General features: G+C 40.1%; 1 long non-coding RNA gene across 1 annotated transcript; it reads left to right on the top strand.

Annotated features, from left to right (window-relative positions):
* Positions 1 to 911: 911 nt before the first annotated feature.
* LOC133072218 (uncharacterized) lies at positions 912 to 27,021 on the top strand. The gene is made up of 3 exons (XR_009696671.1): positions 912 to 1,047; positions 4,807 to 4,938; positions 25,615 to 27,021. It is a non-coding gene; the product is annotated as an uncharacterized LOC133072218 (long non-coding RNA).
* Positions 27,022 to 27,560: the final 539 nt, after the last annotated feature.

Genomic DNA, 27,560 nt, shown 5'->3' with positions numbered 1-27,560 from the left:
AAAATTCATGTTTGAAGTATTTTGTCCATTTATCCTACTACCCCATCACTGTTAAAGCTTATTTCTCATAATAAAAGTTTATTTGTATAAACTTCAAAAGGAAAATTATTTTTTAATAAAAGTTTATATGTATCATTAACAGGGTAGGGGATCGGTGGAAGGTCTGGGTCATGTAGTCATTTGAAGAGCAGGCTGACAAAGGCTCTGCCATCTCCAACATGGGGCTTTTAGGTTGCCTCAGGCATCAACATCCAGCCAGGAGATGAGCGCATCAGATGGTGCAGGACATATTTGTGGGTTGGACTTGAAAGTGGTAAAGGTCATTTCCATCTACATTTCTTTGATCAGAACTCAGTCATGTAACCACACCTAGTGCAAGGGTCTGAGAAAGACAGGCTCTGTAGCAACTCAGCAACTCTCTCCTATGTGGTGTAAGGAGAATCATCAGTCTGGTGAGCGAGTTGTCTCTGCCACAGTTGGGGCTACCAACTTCTCTTCAAACTTGCATAGAGCACCCTGGGTCTGCCAAAAGGAGATGTACTAGGGATGCTGGTTTTAAGAAACAATGAAGACCTTGCGTAAATACAGTGGTTCTAAAAGACCAAAATGCTTTGTTGTTGTTGGACTGACAATATAAGTTTATTGAATTGATACTATGAATTCCAAACAGGGGGATAGATAAAGTCAACTGTTATGTGGTGCAAAAGTCCAAAGAAGGTAAAATGCAAAATCAGATATGATAGTCATTAGGGCTGGTGACAAACACTCCAGCCAGATGGTAAGATGATACTCTCCACCCCCTTTGAAGTTAGGATAATCACTGATTTGCTTTGACCAATGAAATGTGGGCAGGAGTGTGTCATAAGTTACCATATTTCCTTCCCTGTGCTGTGGAGAACTTGGAAGGACATGTTGAGATGAAACCTTGTCAGCTCGGCCCCTGAAAGACTGGGATGAGCAGAACTCCCCTGGTTACTCATGATGAGCATGTATATGGTGGGTCAAGCTGCTGAAATCTTGAAGTGATTTATAATGCAGTCCAACCCGGTATGTTCTGACTATTACATCAGGTAAAGGTTCTTCTTGAAAAAAGTAGGCTGACATAAGATTTCAAATCAGATTTTAAAAAGTTAAACTTTATGGGATTGGAAATCTAAAGTTGCTTTGGGTGGAAGATTTTGCTGATATCAACTTTAAGTGACATAAATCAATCATATTTATTTATTAAAATACAATATTCAATTTGAAAATGCTTCAAAAGTGATGTTATAAAATTCATTATTATATAAAATATCAAAGAGCAAACATTTTACCTAATGTTTAAGGTACACAGTTATAGATAGATACTTGCTAATTTCTTTTTCCAGCTGTGTTTTTTTTTTTTTAATATTTGATATTTATTTATTTATTTTTTTATTATTATTTTTTTTTCCAGTGGGTTTTGTCATACATTGATATGAATCAGCCATGGATTTACATGTATTCCCAATCCCGATCCCCCCTCCCACCTCCCTCTCCACCCGATTCCTCTGGGTCTTCCCAGTGCACCAGGCCAGAGCACTTGTCTCGTGCACCCCACCTGGGCTGGTGATCTGTTTCACCATAGACAGTATACATGCTGTTCTTTTGAAATATCCCACCCTCACATTCTCCCACAAAGTTCAAAAGTCTGTTCTGTATTTCTGTGTCTCTTTTTCTGTTCTGCATATAGGGTTATCGTTATCACCTTTCTAAATTCCATATACATGTGTCAGTATGCTATAATGTTCTTTATCTTTCTGGCTTACTTCACTCTGTATAAGGGGCTCCAGCTTCATCCATCTCATTAGGACTGGTTCAAATGAATTCTTTTTAATGGCTGAGTAATATTCCATGGTGTATATGTACCACAGCTTCCTTATCCATTCATCTGCTGATGGGCATCTAGGTTGCTTCCATGTCCTGGCTATTATAAACAGTGCTGCGATGAACATTGGGGTGCACGTGTCTCTTTCAGATCTGGTTTCCTCAGTGTGTATGCCCAGAAGTGGGATTGCTGGGTCATATGGCAGTTCTATTTCCAGTTTTTTAAGAAATCTCCACACTGTTTTCCATAGCGGCTGTACTAGTTTGCATTCCCACCAACAGTGTAAGAGGGTTCCCTTTTCTCCACACCCTCTCCAGCATTTATTGCTTGTAGACTTTTGGATAGCAGCCATCCTGACTGGCGTGTAATGGTACCTCATTGTGGTTTTGATTTGCATTTCTCTAATAATGAGTGATGTTGAGCATCTTTTCATGTGTTTGTTAGCCATCTGTATGTCTTCTTTGGAGAAATGTCTGTTTAGTTCTTTGGCCCATTTTTTGATTGGGTCATTTATTTTTCTGGAATTGAGCTGCAGGAGTTGCTTGTATATTTTTGAGATTAATCCTTTGTCTGACCATACACAAAAATAAACTCAAAATGGATTAAAGATCTAAATGTAAGACCAGAAACTATAAAACTCCTAGAGGAGAACATAGGCAAAACACTCTCCGACATAAATCAAAGCAAGATCCTCTATGACCCACCTCCCAGAATATTGGAAATAAAAGAAAAACTAAACAAATGGGACCTAATGAAACTTAAAAGCTTTTGCACTACAAAGGAAACTATAAGTAAGGTGAAAAGACAGCCCTCAGATTGGGAGAAAATAATAGCAAATGAAGAAACAGACAAAGGATTAATCTCAAAAATATACAAGCAACTCCAGCTGTTTTAAAGTAAGATAATTATCAGGGTTTAGATGTAGATTTTAGTAAAAGATCACACGTAATTTTTTTCCGTCTTTTTTCATGTTACTGTTCCTCTTTCCCCTCAGAGATTTTGTGTGGCTTTTCTTAGAACCTCCTCCTTTTTAATGGTGTTGAAATAACTAGAATTAATACCAAAAGATCTTTTTCTTCTTTTGCTTCCTCAGTTCTACTTTGAAAATTCTATAGTCTACGGCCATACCACCCTGAATGTGCCCGATCTCGTGTGATCTCAGAAGCTAAGCAGGCTCGGGCCTGGTTAGTACTTGGATGGGAAAATTCTATGATTACCATATTTAAATTGCCATATCAGTCTATTTGCCACCAATGCCAAGATTTACCATGGATGCCTTATATCCTCTGCCCCAACATGCCTCATGATGAACAAAGATAATGACGATACTAAGCTGTGTGCATCCACCTCAGTGTGAGACAGTAGGTCATGAGGCTTTCCTATCTCACAGGACAGCAGAAAGTTCAGTGTTTGGTAGGAAACAGGAGGGGCTATGCTAGTGTTTCCCAAAGGTCAGACAACATCAGAACTCTCTGGGAGACTTGTTCAAAATATGGGTTCTTAGCTTCACTCCAGTCTCTCTGAATCAAAACCTCCAGAAAAAGAAACTGGGAATCTGCATTTTAAACTGTCTCTCCAGTTTGATGCTAGTGAACAGATGAGTCCATCTCAGCAAAGGCCATAGAGGCCCCCAGAGGCCAGCACGCGGGGCAACCAGCCCTCCCTTCCCTTCCTCCAAGAAAATGTATAGAACATGCCCCAGAGCCATCCTGCTGGTAGGAGAGAAAGTTGATTATTTATCCCTCATTGGTTGAGGGTTACTCTTGGCCACATAAGTTCTTTGGCATTTCAGGCCTGTGCTATGTTTGGGGTGAGCATGCTCTGGGGCAGAAAGACACAGGTGCCTGTGGTTGGAAGCTGTTGGTGTGTGTGTAGGAACTATTTCCTGAAGACCTCGGGGGTGGGCAAGAGTATATGACTGGGTCATTGTCTGCTATATCTAAGTTAAATCTCATCTTTTATTGTCACTGGTTTTGCTTTTTTTTGGCAAAAAGTTACCTCTTGTTCTGGGCTTATGTTACCAGCTGGAACTGTCTATTTTGATCCCAACTGTATGATCAGTGGTAGCCTGTGATGCATTTTGAAAGCCCTGCCTTACAAATTAATTGTAAAGACACCTGTTCATCTTATGTTTCAGAAAACAATGGCTTCAAAAATATCTGACCTATGAGTGATGTAACGTCTACGTATAGGATGAAGCAGAGACAGAACATTTGATGGCCAAGTCAGACCTTGAGATTAGAACCTGTCACTAGTGACCAGTGGTGGTCCCAGTCAAATCTAGCACCATATGCTTATATATAACGTGACAGGCCATCATGCTAATAAAATGGAAATGAACTGAAAGGTGGTAGACTCATTTAAATAAACATTTAATGAGTCCTTGTTGTGGCTTATAATAAAGGGCACACTGAAGGTGACTTTAGAATCATAGAATTTTAGAGCTGCTGGGAATTATGCAATATGTACTGGAAGTCTGTTTCCTGTATGGGACTGGGAACATGGGCTTAGGAACCAGACTGCTTGGATCTAAATCCCAGTTCCAATGCTTGTAAGCCTGCCTTGGGCAATTTACCTCATATTTTTGAGTCTCAGTTTATTCTATATAGCTGTTGTTTAGTTGCTAAGTTATATCTGAATCTTTTGTGACCCCATGGACTGTAGTCTGCCAGGCTTGTCTGTCCATGAGATCTTCCAGGCAAGACTACTGGAGTGGGTAGTCATTTCCTTTTCCTGAGGATCTTCCTGACTTGGGGATCAAACCCACATCTCCTGCATTGGCAGGCAGATTCTTTACCACTGAGCCACGTGGGAAACCCTCTATATATTACTACCTACCTCATAAAATTTTAAGGATTAAGTGAGTGCATGAATATATGTAAAGCTCATAAAACAGTGCCTGGAACATGGTAAGCAGTAAGCAAAATTTAGCCTTTAACTAGTTCTATCCTGTTTTACAGATGAAGGAAATCCAGCCCAGAGATGCCTAATGACCTTCCCAAAGAGTTGAGACTGGAATTCATGTCTCCTCATTTCCAGAGCAATTTGTTTTTCAGTACAAGTTGTAGAATGATGGCAAACAAGCTCTAAAGGTGAGATCTTTATTATTATTTGAAAGATAAGGTGGATAACATTTTGAGAGCAATTTAAGAAATCATAAATCTAAAAACAATCATAAATCTATAAATCTATAACATAGTACATCCTATCTGTGAACATTAAATGTAGAAAGAATGAAAAGTAATGCATGGGGATCATCATGGCATCAAATTATAATAGAAGCTTCCTGAAAGAGAAGAGCCTGAGCCTAGTGCCTTTAGGAAGCATTGCATTTTGTTGAGAAGATGAACTGGGAAGAAAAGTCTTTCCCAGTGGGAAAAGGGCACAACAGCAGCAATGACCTGGTATGTGTGAAGCAGCAGCTCATGAGGAGATGAGTTGTGTTGTAGGGAACTGAGTTTCATACTGATAGCTTGCAAGTGGGGTTCAGGTATATGTTCTGTTTGGCCTATGGAATTTGACAAAAATTTGAGTTGGTTACTCTATCTGTCAAGGTTCTACAGAGAAACAGAACCAAGGATTTGTATGTAATATAGATTCTACTTCACTTCTAGTGATTGGTCTGTTCAAATTATTTCTTCTTGATTCAGTTTTGGGGGGTGCTGTATACTTCGAGAAAGTTGTCCATTTCTTCTAGGCTGCTGAATTTGTTGGCATATAATTGTTCATAGTGTTCTCTTATGGCTTTTTATATTTCTTCAGTTTCAGTTGATACTTCTTCTTTTTCATTTATTTTGTTTATTTAAGAATATGTATATATGTGTGTGTTTGTGTGTGTGTGTATAAAGAGACTGATTAATTTTTAAGAATTGGTTCATGTGATCATGGGGGTGGTATCCGAAATCTGAAGGGCAGACCGACTGACTGGAAATTCATGAAATTTCCATGTTACATATTTGAAGCAGAATCCTTTATTTCCTTCCAGGAAATGTTAGTTTTTTGCTCTTAAGGCCTTCTACTGATTGTAAGAGTCCCTCCCACATTATTGAGAGTAGTGTCCTTTGCTTAAAGTCAAGTGATTGTAAATGTTAGCCACATATACAAAATCCCTTCACAGCAACATCTAGACCACTGTTTGATTAAACAATGGAACACCACAGCGTAGTCAAGCTGACACATACATTAACCGTTACAGCTACAAACATCAAGAGATTTGATTTTATAAGGAGGAGTCAGATTTCTAGCTTGTTTGGAAAACTGGAAAGATCTGGCAACTCTGGGCCTGTAAGTTCTTTAGATGAGGCTGAACTTCTGCATTGCCTCAATCTTCATCCTGTCCATGGGTAATTTGGGCTAGTGTCCTGAACCCTGAGCAGGGTAGAAAAATCCAAGTTTGGTAAAGAAAGACAAGACTTTGTGATGGGGGACACTGGGTCTAAATTCAGGAGATAATCCCAGGTATTGCAGCAGCAAGAGAGGAGCTTAGAGACTGTCAGATCAGTGATTTATCTATGGAGGCTGCTTGGCAAGGGGAAGAGGCAGTGGTGGGGGTGGTAGGATCTGGTTTCTTTGTATGCTTTAATCTAGAAGCTCTCCTTTAATCTGGCTTATGCTTGGGGCTGCTCAAAAGTTTGAAAATCACCCCTCAAGAGCTGCATGGCCATTTTACAACTGAAGAAACTGTAGTCCAGATTCAGTTTGGTTTTCTTGTGACAGGTGATAGAAAGCTTTGATTGCTTTTTTCTTAAAAAATTGCAGTATATTTGATTTACAATGTTGTGTTAGTTTCAGGTATGAAGCAAAACAATTCATGTACATATACTGTTTTCTAAATTATTACAAGGTATTGAATATAGTTTCCTGTGCTATATAGTAGGACCTTGTTCTCTACCTATTTTGTATACAGTAGCTTGTATCTTTTAATTCCAAGCTCCTAATTTATCCCTTTCCCCTTTGGTAACCATAAATTTGTTATCTCTATAGATAAGAATAGAAATAAAAATATAAGACTATAAGAAAATAAGAAAGATAAGAAAACGTAATAAAATAAGAATATAAGATTATATTCTCATAAGAATATAAGATCTTATAGAGATAAGAATAGAAATGTCTATTTCTGTTTTGTAAATAAGTCCATTTATATCAGTTTTTTAGATTCCATATATAAGTGATATCATATGGTATTTGTCTTTCTCTGACTTACTTTATTTAATATGATAATCTCTAGGTCCACTCATGTTGCTGCAAGTAGCATTGTTTCATTCTTTTAGTGGTTGAATAGTATTCTACTGTATATATACACACACACACAGACACACACAAACACACACACATATATGTATATACATCACATCTTCCTTATCTATTTGTCTATTGATGGGCACTTGAATTCCTTCCATGTCCTGGCTATTGTAAGTACTGCTGCTATGAACATTGGGGGTGCATGTATCCTTTTGAATTAGAGTCTTCTCTGGATATATACCCAGGAGTGGGATTGCTGGAATACATTGTAAGAAAACCTCTGATGACTCTTAAACATGGAAAGCCATGCCATCATATGTAAGGTTGATCTGGCAAGAAATAACTGAAGCAGCGAGAGATTGGGAGCAGGAGGGCTGTGAAGAAACCATCTCACTCTCCATGTTGGAGTACTCACCATCTCATCCATCTCTCATCTCATCTCATCCATGTTGGAGTACTCACAGTCCAGACCAGGTAGTGGCTCTGAAAATAAAGAAAGAGCAGGAGTGGTGATTGGAGACAGGCCAGAGATAAGTAAAACAGGGGTGGGCAGAGGCAAAGGAATCTCCAAGATATCAAGCCCGAGGACCAGTAAGAAAATGATACTTGTGGCAGAAATTGGAAAACTTGAAAAGGATTCCATTGAAGGGCCAACTTTTCATATCACTTACTGTATTTGGGCTGCATGTTTATTTTTGACTGGGCTTAACTGACTTCATCCATTCCATGAAACAAATTAACGTCTTTGTCTCTAAGGATCTGTTGACAGCAGGTGCCCGGCAAAATCTAGTATTTGATGGGAATGACAGAAAATTTTATAATATTATCAGTGTGCAATGTACACTTTTAGATTCTAAAATATTTATTTAAAGACTTTAAAGTCTTAATGCTTACAGATAAATGATAAGCTTTAAATATGTAGAAGACATACCTATGTAATATTAAATAATTTAAATTCTTATTAAAGAAAGTGTGTGAAATAAGTAACGTACACTTAACCTCTGTGATGAATTGTAGAAATAGCTTTAATTAGCTTCCGTGTGACTGCCTTTATGCTGTTCTGTCTATTAGCACCTACCATGTGTGAAAGTGTGAAAGTGTTAGTTGCTCAGCCACGTCTGACTCTTTGCAACCCCATGAATTGTAGCCCACCAGGCTCCTCTGTCCATGGAATTCTCCAGGCAAGAATACTGGAGTATGTAGTCATTCCCTTCTCCAGGGGATCTTCCCTAGCCAGGGATTGAACTTGGGTCTCCTGCATTGCATGCAGATTCTTTACCATCTGAGCCATCAAGGAAGCCCCAGCACCTACCACAGTGCCCTTCAGTTAACAATTTAATTTTAATGAAATTTAATCTTAATGTAATATAATTATAATAGAATATGTATTTTATTAATTGAACTGGTCTTGTGCTCAATCTGGATTAAACTCTGCCCAATTTGATCCTTAGATAATTCTTCAATAGTCTTTTTCAAAGTGCTTTGTTTATATATATACATCCTATGTCAGAATATCTTTAGATTCAATACAAAGGAATTCTCTAAGTTGACCACTGACCACTTAAACAAGCAGCATCCTTACTAATGCATTGTATATATGCCATATTGTATATAGCATATATATTATATATGATCGTGTTCTGTGTAATGACATCTTTGATAGAATATGTAAACCACAAGACCAATTAGAAGACTATAGGAGAACAGAGAAGCAGAGGAGACAAGGATGAGTTTAAGAGGATGAAGACTGAAGACTGGATTTTAGGAGAAGACTACAGTTAGGGACAGAAGAAAAAGGAAAATCCAGCCACTAAAAGAAATAAAGAAGAAATATGTAGTGAAATAGGAGAACCTGGTATCAGAGAAACCAAAGGAAAAGAGCTTTCCAGGAGAGGGTAAAGGTAGACGGTAGCTAACAGGTGAGCAGCAGCCAGTGAGAATGAAGGGATCATTGGATTTGGTCAGGACGTGTTTGGTCCTGACGTGGAGAGAACAGTTTCGTGGGCTGATAGTTGTCAAATCGAGATGACAGTGGGTAGGAGAGGATGAAAGACATTGGTTGAAATTCAAAGAAAGTTTTGAGCATCTTTAGCCAAGCATTCTCTGCTGGGTCTGTTGAAGAGCCTCATTACCTCAATTAATGAATGAAATAAACCTTTTAAGTGTCTATTCATACTCAAAACAAAGACTACACTTTGTTGTTGTTGTTACATACCCAAGACAGGAGTTCATTAGTCAGGGAACAGACAGCCTAATGATCTGCCCAGATAGTTTGCAGTTGTGGTATTATTAAAATGGCTTGGATTAAAATCCCCTTTACCACAGATATATCTGTTCACAGAGACAGCAGAGACTTTCAGCTATAGAAATAAGATTTTGGTCTCTAGATCTGTGGATCTAAGAGCAGATCCATAGCAGAAAACAAGCCTGGCAGAAAGCAAGGGATCAAGTCATAGAAATTACAGCAAATTCTCTAAATTGTAACTGATGCTAAAAACAGTATGAGTCACCATGGGACCATTTTAGAAACTCCTTGGGGGACCCCCTCACCACCTCTTCTATCACAAGCTTTTGGCTGTATCTGAATCTGTTGGCCATTCTCCCTCTTGAAAATATCCTGCCTTGGTTCATCTGACACCAGCTCTTGTCTCTTCCTCTCTGACTGTCCCCAAGTTTCCTGGATTGCTTTTTCTCTGGCAGCTCTATAAAGGGTGCTTTCTCCTCCCAGATATAGTCACCACCTCTCTCTTCGATGCCTTTTCCTGGAAGATCTCATATCCTCCTATGGCATCACCTGTTTCCTGTCCTCAGGTGATCTCAAATCTACCTGATCTGTTCCTTTCTCCTAATCTTCATTTTTATATCCCCAGCTGCCTATTCAACAACTCCTCGAAGAGGCTTCCCAGGAACCTTGAACTCAGTACGTCGAAAATCAAACCTGTATCTCTTTACCCAATGCCTAATTCCCCTCCAAACCTGTTCTTCTCCCCATGGTTGATGGCTGCAGCATCTACCCAGCCATTTGAGCTAGGAAACTTGGAGTGATCCCTGGTGTTTTCCTCTGCCCACCTCCCATTTCTCCCATTTGTCTCTGAATTGTGGCCACTGCCCTTTGACATTTTTTTATTTATTCATTCAACAAATGCATCTATTGTGTGTCAGGTACTGGGATCGCAGCAAGGAACAAGGCAGATAAAGTCCAAGTTCTTAAATAGGCAGTGGACAAATAACTATAAAATGGTAGCTGATATTAAGCTCTAGGAAGAAAAGTGAAGCAGGGTAAGGAGACAAAGACTCACAGAAGGAGTTGCCATTTTAGAAACATTGATTAGACAAGATTGATCTGATGAGGTAACAAAGGAAGAGACGTCTGAATAAGAGAGATAATGATCTCTGTGGGTATCTGGACATAATCTTGCTTTTTCATTCTTAGTGGCACTGCCTGGGTTCAGCCTTCATCACTGCTCCCCTGAGAGTTATTGGGTTCCATGTTTCAAATTTCATATTTCTGGCTCTCCTGTGAACTCTCATTCCTTCCTGGGCCTGGAACATCCACCACATGGTCCAATACATGGAGCTCTTTCTAATGCTCTGAACATACCACCCTCTTCACCTGCTTAGACTTATTTTATTGTGTGTTCTTCCTTTTGCCTGGAATGTCTGCTTCCCAACACTTCTGCTGTCCGCTGCTTATCTTTGTAAATATCCTTAAATCCTTCCTCTTTGTGACCCTATGGACTGTAGCCGGCCAGGCTCCTCTGTCCTGGGGGAGTCTCCAGGCAAGAATACTGGAGTGGGTTGCCATGCCCTCCTCTAGGGGATCTTCCCAACCCAGGGATTGAACACAGGTCTCCTGCATTGCAAACCAATTCTTTACTGTCTGAGCCACCAAGGAAGCCCCAAGCAAGGTAAATAAGAATAAATCACTGAATAAAAATTAGCTTAAATTTTTTCCTTTTTTGGGTGACATCTTTGAAATTCCCACAGAAGTTTAAATTTTTCCCTCCTCAGTACTGCCAAAGCATTTTATACTAGAAGCGTCTGGAAGGGTGAGCACATTTTTTTCTCTAAAGGGCAAGTAAATAAATATTTTAGGCTTTGCGGGCCACATGTTATCTGTCAAAATGACTCAGCTCTGCCACTGTAGCATGAGAGCGGCTGTAGAAAATTATAAATGAATAAGCATGGCTGTGTACCAATAAAAATTTATTTACAAAAACAGGCAGTGAGCTTCAGTTTGCTGACCCCTGATCTATTGTCATCTGTTTTAGATTGTAATTAATAGTTGATTTTTCTACTTGCACAACTAAATTATGAGTTATTTGAGGATAAGTACCCAGAGACTGTGTGTTACTCATTTTGGTGTCCTAGCCTGTGTAGCTTGTGTTTCCCAAAGACGGGCTACCATGACATCTCCCATTCCCATCTGCTTTTCTGTGGTGTAACCTTCCACTGCCCTTCTAGAGATGAGGTCTCATTCCCCTCCCTTGGATCTGGGGCATCTTGGGACTTGCTTGTCACCATAGAACATTGCAGAGGTGAAGCTGTGCAATTTCTGAGCCTCTCATAGCACTAGCTCTGGGGGGTCTCCCCCTGGAAGTCCAGCTGCCATTCTGTCAGAAGCTCAGAACACACAGAGAGGCCACCTATGGATGTTCAGCTTGGCAGTTCCAGCTGAGTCCGTTTGAGTCTTCGAAGTTCAGGACCAGACAGGTGAGTCCAGAACTTCCTGGAATTTAAGTGCCTCTCCCACTTTCATTATTTCCAGTTCCTCAGCTGAGGCACCAGATGTCCTGTTGCAGAGGGAAACTGTGGCCCCCCCAACTAGCCATAACCAAATTGTAGATTTGTGATGCAATAAATGATTGTTCTTTTATCCTCTAAGTTATTTTTTAATAGATATAATTGGCAGATTATGTAAGTTTAAGGAGTACAACATGTTGAATTGATACACTTATCTATTACAAAATGTTGATGACTATAAATCAGGTCACATAATTACCATTTCTTTTTTTTTTTTTGTGGTGTGGATGTTTAAGATCTACTCCTTTAGCAACTTTCAAGTAGACAACACAGTATTATTAACTACAATCACCATGCTGTATGTGAGATTCCATTAAGCTTTGAGATGATCTGTTACATAGCAAAAGATAATTGGAATATAACTCATGCTCTGAAGTTTTGGTTCTATTTTTTAACATCAAAGCAATAACAAAATTAAGCACCAGAGTGTCATATTGTCTTTGTGTGATTTTTGCTTTAAAATATTTGTTTGTGATATATAGAGGTTTAAGTTAACATTAATGTAAATCCTGGGGACCTAAAACTAACATTTGGAGATGCTTAAACTATAAATACATTTTCCAGGCAAGGTTGGAAGCCTTCTAACTAGGAGTCTGCTTCCAAGGAGGTTCCCTCTAGTGGTTGGTTGTTTTTTTTTTTTTAAATAGGATTGCTCTCTCTCTCTCTCTCTTATTATTATTATTTTTTTTAATGTGAATCATTTTTAAAGTCTTGTAGGTCTTCATAGAACTGTTCAACTTCAGCTTCTTTGGCGTTACTGGCTGGGGCATAGGCTTGGATTACTGTGATATTGAGTGGTTTGCCTTGGAAATGAACAGAAATCATTCTGTTGTTTTTGAGATTGTATCCAAGTACTGCATTTTGGACTCTTTTGTTGACCATGATGGCTACTCCATTTCTTCTAAGGGATTCCTGTCCACAGTAGTAGATATAATGGTCATCTGAGTTAAATTCACCCATTCCAGTCCATTTTAGTTCGCTGATTCCTAGAATGTCGACGTTCACTCTTGCCATCTCCTGTTTCACCACTTCCAATTTGCCTTGATTCATGGACCTAACATTCCAGGTTCCTATGCAATATTGCTCTTTACAGCATCGGACCTTGCTTCTATCACCAGTCACATCCACAACTGGGTATTGTTTTTGCTTTGGCTCCATCCCTTCATTCTTTCTGGAGTTATTTCCCCACTGATCTCCAGTAGTATATTGGGCACCTACCGACCTGGGGAGTTCCTCTTTCAGTATCCTATCATTTTGCCTTCTCATACTGTTCATGGGGTTCTCAAGGCAAGAATACTGAAGTGGTTTGCCATCCCCTTCCCCAGTGGACCACATTCTGTCAGACCTATCCACCATGACCCGTCAGTCTTGGGTGGCCCCACAGGGCATGGCTAGTTTCATTGAGTTAGACAAGACTGTGGTCCTGTGATCAGATTGGCTAGTTTTCTGTGATTATGGTTTCAGGGTGTCTGCCCTCTGATGCCCTCTCGCAATACCTGTTGTCTTCCTTGGGTTTCTCTTACCTCCGACGTGGGGTATCTCTTCAGGGCTGCTCCAGCAAAGCACAGCCGCTGCTCCTTACCTTGGAGGAGGGGTATCTTCTCATGGCCGCCCCTCCTGACCTTGAACGTGGAGTAGCTCCTCTCGGCCGCTCCTGCGCCGTCGCAGCCTGGTGCTCTCCGTTGCCACCCCTGACCTTGGGCGAGGTGTAGCTCCTCTTGGCCACGTTTCTGCATGGCCACGCTTCTGTGCGGTCCGTCACAGCTGCAGCGCCTACCAGGAATCAAACCTGCGTCCCCTGCCTTGAAAGGTGAAGTCTTAACCCCTGGACCACGAGGGAAATTCCTAGGCATCTAAGCTATACCATAGGACTTGTTGATTAGCATAGGAGATGTTAGGAATAATATTTTACTGGTGGAATCCACAGTGTAAATGATATGTGGTTAGTTACAAAGACTTAATGGGTCCTACCTCCTTTGATTAAATAAACCACAAGAATAAATAAGAACAGCAGGAAAACATGTTTGGAGTTAGGACCCAAGATCTAGAATACCATTTGTCCTGTGTTCCCTACTCAGTGGATGCCACCTGATAACCCTAGGATTATCATTGCCTCTGACTTAGAGGGCCCTCTTCTTGCAGTATGCTAATTGCATGTTATTTAGGACAGAGAACAAGGACTTCTCTTAGAATTACCAGGTTTTTCTCCTGATTATGAAGCTATTTCTATACAGGGAAACATTTGGTCTGAGATTTCTGCTATAACATCCACTCAGTAGTGAGTTTGTAGAGGCAAGAGTCTTCCTTTTAATCTGACAGTTGTTGATTGATTAAATTAGCTTTGGTTGGTTTGCAACACTGAAATGTTGATATCCCTGTCCTAGAAAGGTGAACTCAACTCCAGCTTACATTGGGTTTCAAATTTCAGGAGAAAAGAAAGTTCTTTTTTGTCAGGCAGTGTATCAAATGGGGACAATTGCTGTTGATGATGTGATAGACAACATACTAGGAGGCATTTATGAATCAGCACCATTTCTGATTGTGTCTGTGACTTCCCCTGGAAGGTGACACAGTACCACCTTGCCCAGGGTTGAAAATTGTGCCTAATGAATGATGACAGAGAGATTCATGAAAAGTATCAGTTAGCACAGAAGAATCTCTTACATACCTTTGAGTGCCATTTTGTTTCACTTCACATGTTACTCGACAGCAAATTTTGATTTGCAGACTCTAATGGATGTGGAATTGGCATTGATCTTTCAGATGTGCTATTTATTTGAGAGCAGTGTAAGCAAAGAGGGCTACAGAGTGTGTTAATGGCCCTAAAGGAGATGCACTCCAATGTATGTAATTACCAGTCAGTCAGCCCATACTTTTAAAAATTTTATATTATTAAACTGTAGTTGATTTACAATGTGTTAATTTCCTCTGTACAGAAGTGATTCAGTCATACATTATAAACATATATACATTATTTTATATATTAAATATACATATACATGTCATATATATACATTATTTTTTGTATTCTTTCCCATTGTGGTTTATCACAGGAGATTGAATGTAGTTCCCTTTGCTATGTAACAGGATATATAATAAGTTGCATTTGTTAATCCCAAACTCCCAATTCTTTGCTCCCCTATTACCCCTCCCCTTTGGCAACCACAAGTCTGCTCTGTATGTCTATGAGTCTGTTTTATGGATAAATTCATTTGTGTTATATTTTAGGTTCTACATATAAGTCATATCATATGATATTTGTTTTTCTCTATCTGACTTTCCTCACTTAGCATGGTAATCTCTAGGTCCATCCGTGTTGCTGCAAATGGTAGTATTTCATTCTTTTTTGTGAAATAAAAAAGAGTAGTATTCCATTGTATATATGTACCACATCTTCTTTATCCATTCATCTGTCAACGGACATTTAGGATGTTTCCGTGTCCTGGTTATTGTGAACACTACCGCTATGAACATAGGTGTGATTGTATCTTTCTGAATTATAGTTCTATCTGGATATATGCCCAGGAGTGGGATAATCAGCCTGTCTTTAAGAGGCCTCCCTGGCTGCAAAGAACAGAGGGCCACTGTTTGTCACTGCTGACATCAGTGGCTGCTTCTTGCTTGGATTCACAACTGTATCTTCAAAGTCTGCTGAAGTGTCCCACAGGTAGCTCAGAACCAGTGGCCCAAAGCTGAACACCTCATTGCTTCTGCTCAAACCTCCTCTTCTTTCTGTGTTTCCTATGTCAATAAATGACACTGACGTCTACTCAGAGGCATAAGTCGGAAATCTGGGGCTTCCTTTGACCTTTCCTGCTTCTCACACCCTGCACCTGACCAACCTCACTTTCTGTTGATTCTAACTACAAAATGGCTTTCAGAATACCTCCACTTCCTTCTGCCCTGCAGCCACACCCCTGGTCCAGGGAGCCCCACTGTCATGCCTGGATGACCTAATACTACCTGATTTCCTGCATCCTCTTGAAGTAGGATATCATTTGGTTAAAAACATATATTTATTTTACTCCTATATTTTTCCTGTTCCCTTTTCCCCATTTAAGTATGTGTAGCAAAATCTACACTAAATATCTACTATAAAGAATTGGGAGAAGCAGAATCTAAATAATTTGATAACTTAAACTGTGTGGGTTGAGTAATGAAACACCTGGGATGAGTCCAAGTAGCGAGCTGGCCAGGAGTTCTGTGGGTCTGCAGGACCGTCTTGCTGGTAGTGGTTCATGATAGCTTTCACATCAATGTGGACCTTTCTGAGTGTTCTGTACCCACCTAGGACTTCCAGGACTATACCAGTGGTTGTAGAAATTTCTAGGTCTGTTGCAGAAATTTACCCTCCTCCCTGTTCTCTCATTTGGGGTTGCCTGCCACTTTCCCATCTAGCCTTGCTCTTCTTTCCATGTCATTCCCTCACACGTCCTAGGAATTTTATGATCAACTTATCCTTGTTTGAGGATGGGGGCTGGATGGAGGACTGAAGTTCATGGCTGAATTAGGACCACAGAAGGTGTGGGTGAGGACAGCTCCCTGGTCACCCCAGCAATTGGGAGTCAGTCTCTAGGCTAGGATCATTATTGTTTGGTTACATATGATGTTAGGGAAATATGTTTATATTGATATTTACAAACAGTATTAAATCCCATGTACATACACATTAAAAAACAAAGAAACACGCAACAAAAACTATAAAACGTGGCTTGGTCAAAATAATCAGCAACTTATAAAAACTGCTTACAACTCATACATAATTACTATGCAACAAAATATTAAATAGACATACCCAGAAAGATTCCAGATGTGCTTTTCTGCACAGTCTTGATAATGCTAAACTCAAGTCACAAATACACAGTTATCAAAATTTTTGCATGTGTCGCCTGATTCTTTGCATAAAATAAATAGAAGTTGCACTCTCTGTGACTATGTTAAATTCTTAGCATTTATGTATCTTCATAGATATTTTGCCCTAGAAAGTTGGATGAGATGTTTGAAAATGGATACTCCGCTATGGGCCAAACATGTGATGCCCTGGAAGTCCTATTGGAGCCGTTTAAAGTGGGGGAAGAGCTGGGGTGAAGCCAATGAGTGGGCCCAGGGCTTCTGAAAAAGAGTAAGAGTCAGGACCAAAAATGACTACAGTGAGCATGAGTTCACACTAAGTCCATGGAAACAGAGATCACTAAATGAACAAAGTCTCTTGAGGTGTAGATTCTAGAATCAGTTCCTCAGAACTAACCCCAGAGAGAGCAATCCCATGAAGTTGTAGTAGTATCGTCAGAGCCAGGACTATGCAGGCCTTGAGAGATGCATACCCAGTAAAATGAGACACAAGCTTTTTGATGATCTTGATTAATACATTTTTGGTGTCAGGAGTGACATAAAGATTTTGCTGAAGTAACAAGATGACTGAAGCTGTGGAGACTACATACCTGAAAACAGAAAGTATAAAAATGGAGGCATTCAGATTTTCTTACTAATTCAAGCTACTGCTTATAAAAGCTGTCATCTTTTATTTCCTTGAGTGTTAGTCATACTTCTAAAAGCGTTACTGGAAACTGCCTGCTGCCTGCATCACTGCAAAATTCGTAGGGCAGGAAAATGAAAATGTAAATGGTTGTCTTTTTTATTAGAATTGATTTCAGAAAATTATATTGACCTCTACTCCAAAATATGGGCCATTATCTATTTCTAAATCTGTCAGTTATACTTGGGGTTTGACCTTTGACCTGGTGTCCTTTTTTACCGTACGAGTAGAAGAAAATGTATTCTGAGAGACAGGCAAGCTAAGTAAAGGACATTTGCAGAAGCAAACCTGGTGTTTAGATATTTAGATGAAGCACAGTTTGATCAAAATTAGTCTTGCAGATATGCTCTCATTTTTGCTAATGATATTCTGGAGAATGCAGAGTAAACTTCTTTTACCCACATTTTGACTGAGAAATGAAGACATTTGCAGGAAGTTATGAGAAGCAGGCAACATTAAGAGCAAATGCATTTTTAATTTTTCTTTGTTATAATTCTGTTTTTTTTTTTAAAAGAGCAGTGCTTTTCAAATCACAGCATTAATCAAGAGAAGTATAATTCTGCATAGTTAATGGGGCTGAATCAGCCATTTCTTTTTCACAATGCTTATAGTTATTGTTTGTGAAATTACTTTTGAAGCCAAACCCTTTCTAAAATGCCCCAGATTGGACTTCCCTGGCAGTTCAGTGGTTAAGACTGTGCTTCCAATGCAGGGGGCACGGGTTTGATCCCTGGTTAGGAAACTAAGATCGCACATGCCATGCAGCATGGCCGAAAAGAAAATGCCCCACATCATTCATTGTACCATAGATTCATGTGGGAAATGTCAATCCTTTACTGTGGAATCAAATGAAATGTGGTCAACATTTTTGTTATTATTGCGAACATTTTAAGGAATGATTCGAGTTTGTGTGAAATAGCGTGCACATGTTCAATTACTCAGGGTTTTAGGTTTGGTTCCGTAGAAACAGATGCTGAGCTGAGGACTTATGGGCAAGTAAGCTGGGCCCTCAGTCAGTCACTGGCCGTGGGTGCCCAGGGGAGGTGTAAGCACCCAGGCACTTAGGTCCTCTGCATGAGGTGGCAAAACAGCTCGGGTAATCCCAGAGCTGTTCTCTGAAGAAGAGTTGGAGGGGTGGGGCTACCACAATCAAAGGCACTTAAAGGGATTCCCAGAAACAATATGAGAGTACAAGGATATGATCAGCAAGGACAACCAAAGCTGTCCAATGCACTCAGCTCATGTTTACTGAGCACCTACTATGTGCTGCTGCTGCTGCTAAGTTGCTTTAGTCGTGTCTGACTCTGTGCGACCCCATAGACGGCAGCCCACCAGGCTCCCCCATCCCTGGGACTATGTGCTAGTCCTGTTCAAAGCTCTGAGGACTCAGCAGAGTATAAGACCGTGGGGCTTCTGTGCTAATGTGGGAGACAGATACTACCACAAGTAAGGTAATATAACATGGATAACATAACAGTAACAACATGACTCATGTTACGAAGAATATAAAGCAGGGCAAGAGAATAGACAAGGATTAGGGATGCTAGATTCGATATGGTAATCAGGGTAAATTAAATAAACACACTATATACAAAATGTACTTAAGTTTCCATGGGTCTGTCCTTCAGGGAAGTACTGGCATTGTGTATTGTTGTTTTCTAGCCATGGGAACTCCTTTCACATGGAGCTCAGAGAAGGGAAGTAAGCCTCCTCTTTGAATAAAACTATCACAATAGGTATTCTTGACATAGGAACAATAAACATAAAGTAAAAGACCTTAAAAATTTTCCCTTGGCATTTATTCCTAAATTCTGAAGTCACATATTGGGGAAAGCAGGGAAAGAAAACTGGTTTTGTATGTTAAGAGTTCTGATAATATCTGCTGGTAAGCTTCTCAATTCTGATTAAGAGCTTTAAAAAAAAAATACAAATTTTTTGGGGGAGAATGAGTAAAAGATGAGGAAAACACAGTCATTCGGCTTAGAACATAAAACTATCTGACATTTTAAGTGGAAGACCCTGGACAATCTAAATGACACAGTAGACTTTTGAAAGAAGGATATGTGATGAGGTCGCAGTGTTGCAGAGGTGACAATCAAGGTCACATGCTGTGTCTTCTGTTTCAGAGGTGACTGGACTCTTGGTCACTGACTCAAACTAAAACTCACAAGTGACTACCAATCTCTCAATACCTGGGGTTATGTTTGCAGGGGATCTTACTGGGGAGTGCCATTTTAGAAATTCTTTCCCCTGATTATTTCATCTCAGGCAACTTCTGGTAACCTCATTTAACTACTGTCTCACCACGCCCTAATTTTTCTTTGGTCTTTTGGGCCAGAGCGATAGGCTAGAGGTGGTGGTAGATGAGGCCAAATAGGAATTTGCTGGAAGAAACAGAATAGTTTTCTTTCTCATTTATTCTCTATGATGAATGTTTCAGGGTTCTTCTAGTTGGGAAGAAATAAGGTATGGCATAAAATTATAATGGCCCCACTGTGTAATTTTTAGTAGGTAATGCTTCCCAGCTCTGTTTTATCAGAAAAAACATATACAATGTTAAGAATTTAGACTAATGTGGATTTTGAAGTTTCATCAATGAGTATTAATATTATTATCAAAATGCCACATTTTATTACAATTTAAAAATTAAATGTTATTTAGTCGCCAAGTCATGTCTGACTCTTTATGACCCCATGGACTGCAGCACACCGTCCTGGTTAATATTGGTTAAATAACAATCAATTAATTTAAATAATTTAATGTAATAATCTTAAATTGTATGACAATGCCCTTCAGACACCTATTTTTAAAGCAAAAAAAGTACTGTTAATGGCCAATGAAATACATTACAGCAAAGGAGATCACATATTTCCCTCCTTTGTTTATCCTAACTATAAAGACAATCATCTGGGATGATCATCTTGAGACAATCATCTTGGGATGAACCAAGAGCCATTTATCACTCAACAGTATTTATTGATCACCTAGGTGCTAGAGATATAATGGTGAAGACCACAGATGAACCCTGCCCTCATGGAGCTTACATTCTAAAAGCAGGGGACACACACACACGTTATGAAAAGTATTATCAAGAAAATGAATGGAGCAATGGGATAGAGCTAGGATTGGCAAACTTTCTGTAAAAGGCCAGATAATAAATATTTTAGATTTGTGGTTATACAATCTCTGTCTTAACTACTCAGTTCTGCAGTTGTGGTGGGAAGGCAACCACATATAGTATGTGAATGAATGGACATGGCAGTGTTTCAATAAAATTGTATTTACAAAAACAGCAGGTGAACAGGTGGTGGGCCCGTTTTGCTTGAGGGAAGCTTTAATACTTTAAAGCCTCCTGGGGTAGAGAGGCACTTGGGGTAGGGATGGTGACTTTAGACCAGGGTGTTTAGGGAAGAGTCCTCTGGAGACAAGCATTTGAGATGACAGCAGGATGATGAGAATCCAGCCAGGCAAAGCCTCGGGGAGAGGTGTTTCAAGCAGAGGGAAGAGATCTATCAAAGATTTGTGGCAGAAATAGGCATGTCCCCTTGATGTGGGTGGCTGTCTCATTTTTGCTATGTGATTTTGAACAAGCCACTGAATTCCTCCAGCCCTTTTCTCATGAATAGAAGTAAAGATAATAATACTCTGCTTATAGGCTTTTTATGAAGTAATGTGTGTGTGTGAAAGCATTTTCTGGGCAAATTTAGGTAATAGTGTTAATAATTGGGATTTATAAAAATAGGCGTGAATAAACTTTAACAGAATTAAGATTTTGGCATTAAAGTACTGATGATTTATAGTAGCTCTTCGTATTTTACTACTGGTATCTTATTTTATCTGTACTAATATTTAATAACCAGTTTATCCCTGGCCAACTACTTCTCGATTTTATTCACCATCTTATCAGTATTTTAAGATGTATATATGTTTAACAAATAGTTGTTGAATTGCTTTTTCATTTGTTACTCAGAAGCAAAAAAATATTGTGAGACTCACAGACCTCAGAGTTTTATTTTTATTTTATTTATTTATTTATTTGGCTGCACTGCTTATGGGATCTTAGTTCCCTGACCAGAGATTGAACCCTCACCTTCGGCAATGAAAGCATAGAGTCCTAACTACTGGACTGCCCTCAACATTTTATTTCTTTCGGAGCCTCCTGGGCAACTGATGAGCCAGCAATCTGACCAAGCTGGGCCTCAGAATTCCTTCCTCACGCAGTCAAAGGCCTGGGAACAGTGTGGCCTATAAATCCATTTGTGACCTGCTCCGTGTGTTATTAAAGCTGTCTGCTCTTGTGCCTCTTCCCCTATTGCATACTTTACCCCAGGTATAGGTCCCCAATCTTCAATTTTGATGTCAAATACACGCCTCTGGTGTCATCAGGCTATGAACCCTTCTCTGCCCCACTCTGATCCTTTAAAGGAGATCAGCAGGAGGAGAGAGAAGGGTACCCAGGAAATGTATTACCCAGGTCCTAGCATCACCAGTGTGGGAACTAGCAAGAGACCACTGCTTCGCTTTAAACAAGACAAGAGCTCAGCAAAATGAGAGCACGCCCACAACAGAGGCTTGTCTCTAAGCTTTTCTTTTTAACTTTTATTAAAGTATAGTTCATTTACAATGTGGTTAATTTCTGCTGTATAGCAAAGTGACTGTATTTATTTGTAAAGTGACTACACATATATTTACATTTTTTCATATTTTTTTATTATGGTTTATCACAAGATATTGAATATAGTTCCCTGTTCTATACAGTAAGGTCTTGTTGTTTGTCCATTCTCTGTGTAATAGTTTGCATTTGCTAACCCCAAACTTTCAATCCATCCCCCACCCCACCTCCGTCCCTTGGCAACTGCAAATCTGTTGTCTATATCTGTGAGTCTTTCTCTGTTTCATAGATGAGTTTATTTGTGTCATATTTTAGATTCCACATATAAGTGATATAATGCAATATTTGTCATTCTCTTTCTGAATTATTTCACTTAGTATGATAATCTCTAGGTTCATCCTTGTTGCTGCAAATGGCATTATTCATTCTTTTTTATGGTTGAGTAGTGTTCCATTGTATATATGTACTACATCTTCTTAATCCATTCATCTGTCAGTGGACACTTAGGTTGCTCCCATATCTTGGCTATTGTAAATAGTGCTCCTATGAACACTGGGGTGCGTGTATCTCGAAATTTTTCTTTTTCACCAAGGAAGTGTCCATCAAAAATGTGGGAGTGAGAGAGAAACTAGATTCTCTTCTGTATAGTAAGGTGACTTCCTGACTCTGTGGAAGGAAAAGTATTGATTTCACTAAATAGTTTCTTCCTCATTATGGGTCTAGACTGTTCATGAGCAATCATGTTTGTCCCTGGAGGATGTGTGAATGGACTTGGTGTAATGAGTCAACTTTGACATAATAGGTATTAGGAAACAGGTGGATGCCCTCAGCTCACCCTTGTGGGGAATCTGCAAAAGAAGAGTGAGTGGGAGGGCTATGCTCACTCTGGACAAGCCCTCCCCTTCCAACCCCTGGCCATCTAGAGGACCATGAGGGTGTCAATGTCTAACTGTTGATTATCTTTCTGGAGACCCTGCTGAAAGGCCTGGATGAGGGATATTCTCTAGTTAGGGGGAGGAGGGTAGATTCTGGGATGAAAATGGGTTCCTTTAGGAGAGGGACACAATTTTCCAGAAGAGATGATTTTCCTTCTGAAAACTAAAGGCAAGAATCTCTTCGAGGGAGATGCTTAGATATGAGGGCATTGGATTCAAGATGTGATCAGATTGGGTCTGAGCCCAAGCAGAACCCTGTAACAGTCAACATCTTAGGTTCCTGTTGCCTTTGGACTCTGAAGGAAGTCCAGCCTAACACTCAGCTTAACCTTTTCCTGCCTATGTTCCCTTCAAAATGACCTTGTGTGTGTTTGTGTGTGCACTCAGTTATGTCTGACTCTTTGCAGCCCCATGGACTGTAGCCCACCAGACTCCTCTGTCCATGGAATTTTCCAGGCAAGAATACTGGAGCGGGTAGCCATTTCCTTCTCCAGGGAATCTCGCTGACCCAGGAATAGAATCCGCGTCTCTTGTATTTCCTCCACTGGCAGCGAATTCTTTGCCCGTGGAGCCACTGGGGAAGCCACTAAAGTTGTCTCAAACAACTGGTGTGGATGAATTGTAGGGGGTGCAGGATAAAGGATTGCAGGGTCAAGGAGCAAAAGAGAGGTTCTTTGCTGTGTTTGCAGACCCAGCAAGGAGCAGTGGGACCATGAGTGGGGTCTTCAGCGAAGAGAGGGGCACGAAGGCTGTCAGTCTGAAGATGAAACTCTTTGTCTTGGAAGTTTCCCAACTCTTCATCCTTCTGTCCAAATGTGGGAGCTCAGAAAGTAGGAGGGGAAATTTCAAGTGTAAGGTATAATTTATTGATAACAAGATTCCTTGAATATTAATTTATGATTAAAACTTCAAGCTGGAACACTATAATTCTGGTGACATTCAGATATTAGCCGAGACGTTAGGCAAAAAAATGTTGCATTCAGAGGTAAGAAATTTGATTGCACTACGGAAATCTTATCTCCTGGGCCATTATTCACTGCATTTACCATGAGGTCAGTCCTGGCAGAAGACAGTAGCAGAATTTACTACCTAAAACTCAGAAAAGTGAGGATAGACATATCACTGGCTAAGTGGGGGATAGCCAGAGAATGTGCTTGTGTTGAATAATGTATTTCTGAGCTCACAAAGGGGGGCCTTCAAAGATCACATGAATACATTTAACAGGATAAGATGTAATCAGAGATGATTAGAAGCATCGATGAAGCTGATTACTAGACAGATCAACAAGAAAGTGTTTTCTCTAAAATACATGAATGTTGCTACCTTGACAGTCAAGGTATCTATTTTAGTGTGCTAACGGATTTGATATTCAGTCCACACAGCATTCAGCCTTATTTTGAAAGCCACAATCACTGCAATCAATCATTACAAACACTCCCTTGCATAGCTCTTTCACTTCACAAGACCTGCTTGGCAAAACCACAGTCCTGTATCAACCCAACTCTGCCCTGTACCTGTACAGCTAAATGTGTGAGCTGAATAACACACCATCACCTGGATGTTGATTGAATTAATGACTGTTAACCTGAAGTGGGCCTTTAACACCACACTTCTCCATCCATTTTTCCATCCTCCTGGGTGACTTTTATTCTCTCCCTGTTCCCCTCCTCTTCCTCCTCTTCCTTCTTGTTAAACTGAGGGGTAACTTATGCTCAGTGAAATGTGCAGATTATAAGTGTGATGGTTTTACAAATGCATGCACTGTGTAGCCCACACCCCCATCAAGATATAGAAGATTACCATCACACCCAGAAAATTCCCTTAAGTCTCTTGCCAGTCCATTCCTGTACCACCACCTTCAGAGACAACAACTGTTCTGATTTCTATCTGAAGTAAATATCTCACACTTTACCTTTCTCCTCAGATCTCTAACTCTTCTTCCTCATTTTTAAACTCTCAGCTGATGATCGTGTTTCTTGCTTCATGGAGAAAATGAGAGCAGCAAGAAGAGAACTTAAATATACTCACCTTTTCTTCTTTCCATCAGTCTACATGGCATCTGCATCCTTCCCGTCTGTGCCTGGATGGACCATCTGTGTGTGTGTGTGTGTGTGTGTGTTAGTTAGTCACTCAGTTATGTCTGACTCTTTGCAACCCCATGGATTCTAGCCTGCCAGGCTCTGTCCATGGAATTCTCCAGGCAAGAATACTGGAGTGGGTTGCCACTTCCTTCTCCAAGGGGTCTTGCTGACCCAGGGATTGAACCCAGGCTTCCTACATTGCAGGCAGATTCTTTACTGCCTGAACTACCAGGGAAACTCATGGACCATCCCTGTTCCTGTCTAAAGCTGAGCCCTCCCATCCTCTCTTAGGTAGTTAAGAACATTCATGGTAGCAGTTCTTTCCTTTTCCTCTCATCTAACTTCCCACACACTACTGGATCCACTCCCATCAGCATTTATTTCTATGCTATTAGGTTGGTGCAAAAGTAAGTACAATTTTGCATTGTTGAACTTTGCTGTTTGATATTGGAGTACATTCTTAAATGTGGTTATATTATACATCAATTTAATGCACATTTATTACTTTAATTTTTTTTGCTAATGACTTATTACTTGCTGTTTATTTTACATTATTTTAGACTAAGAAAATGACATTAGACAAAAAGAAAATTAGAGCGATTTTCTTATTCAAGTTCAAAATGGGTTGGAAAACAGCAGAGACAATTTGCGACATCAACAATGCATTTGGTCCAGGAACTGCTAATGAATGTACAGTGCAGAGGTGGTTCAAGAAGGTTTGCAAAGGAGACAACAGCCTTAAAGATGAGGAGCACAGTGGCTGGCCATCAGGAGTTGACAACAACCAACTGAGAGCAATCATTGAAGCTGATCCTCTTACAACTACAGGAGAAGTTGTCAAAGAACTCAACACCGACAATTCTATGGTCATTTGGCATTTGAAGTGAATTGGAAAGGTGGAAAAGCTCCATTAGCAGGTGTCTCATGAACTGACTGAAAATCAAAAAAATCATTATTTTGAAAGTGTTGTCTTCTCTTATTCTATGCAACAGCAATGAACCATTTCTCAATCAGATTGTGACATATAACAAAAAGGGAATTTTGTACAACAACCAGTGATGATCAACTCAGTGGTTGGACCTACCAGAAGCTCCAAAGCACTTGCCAAAGCCAAACTTCCACCAAAAAAGGTCATGGTCACTGTTTGGTGGTCTGCTTCACTACAGCTTTCTGAATCCTGGAGAAACCATTACATCTGAGAAGTATGCTCTGCAGGTCAATCAGATGCACTGAAAACTGCAACACCTGCAGCTGCATTGGTCAACAAAAAGGGCCCAGTTCTTCTCCAGGACAGCGCCTGACCACATGTCACACAACCAGTGCTTCAGAAACTTAAAGAATTGAGCTACGGAGTTTTGCCTCATCCACCATATTCACCTGACCTCTCGCCAACTGAATACCACCGCTTTAAGCATCTTGAGAACCTTTTGCAGGAAAAACACATCCACAACCAGCAGGAGGCAGAAAATGCTTTCCAAGAGTTTGTTGAATCCTGGAGCACATATTTTTATGCCACAGGAATAAGCAAACTTATTTCTTGTTGGCAAAAATATGTTGATTGTCAGTTCAGTTCAGTCACTCAGTCTTGTCTGACTCTTTGTGACCCCATGCAGCATGCCAGGCTGCAGTCCATGTCCATGTCCATCACCAACTCCTGGAGTTTACTCAAACTCATGACCATTGAGTTAGTGATGCCATCCAGCCATCTCATCCTCTGTTGTCCCCTTCTCCTTCCACCTTCAATCTTTTCCAGCATCAGGATCTTTTCCAATGAGTCAGCTCTTTGCATGAGGTGGCCAAAGTATTGGAGTTTCAGCTTCAGCATCAGTCCTTCCAATGAATATTCAGGACTGATTTCCTTTAGGATGGACTGGTTGGATCTCCTTGCAGTCTAAGGGACTCTCAAGAGTCTTCTCCAACACCACAGTTCAAAAGCATCAATTCTTCGGTGCTCAGTTTTCTTTGTAATCAAGCTCTCACATCCGTACATGACTATTGGAAAAACCATAGCTTTGACTAGATGGACCTTGTTGGCAGAGTAATGATTCCTATTTTGATTAATAAAGATTTGTCTGAGCCTGGTTGTGATGATGTAAAATTTATTCCGAAACCACAATTACATTTGCACCAACCTAATATATCCTACCCTAAAAGGGAAATAAAACAAGCCTCCTTGACCCCATCACTCCAACCAGCTCCTGTTTTTTTGCTCCTCATTGTAGCAAAAATTCAAGTGTAGTTTATACTCTAGCTTTAATTCTTCCCTATTCTCTCTCAAATCCTTTCTATTTAGGCTTTACTCCTGCCACTCCATGGAGACTGCTCTTCTCAAGGTCACCAAAGGACCTCTGCATTGTAAAATCCAATAATAAACTTCTCAGGTCTTTGATAGGATTTGACATGATTTGCCCCTCTTTCCTCCTTTGATAAAATGTCTTCATTTGGCCTTTGCAGCACTTGCTTGGGTTTCCTCACTGCTCAGTTCTTCTCAGGCTCAGTTTGGTCA

Source organism: Dama dama, chromosome 18 (assembly GCF_033118175.1).
Source record: "Dama dama isolate Ldn47 chromosome 18, ASM3311817v1, whole genome shotgun sequence".
In the NCBI taxonomy this organism is placed as follows: Eukaryota; Metazoa; Chordata; class Mammalia; order Artiodactyla; family Cervidae; genus Dama; species Dama dama.
Note: the sequence above shows the minus strand (reverse complement) of the source record. Positions and strands in the feature narration are given on the sequence as shown.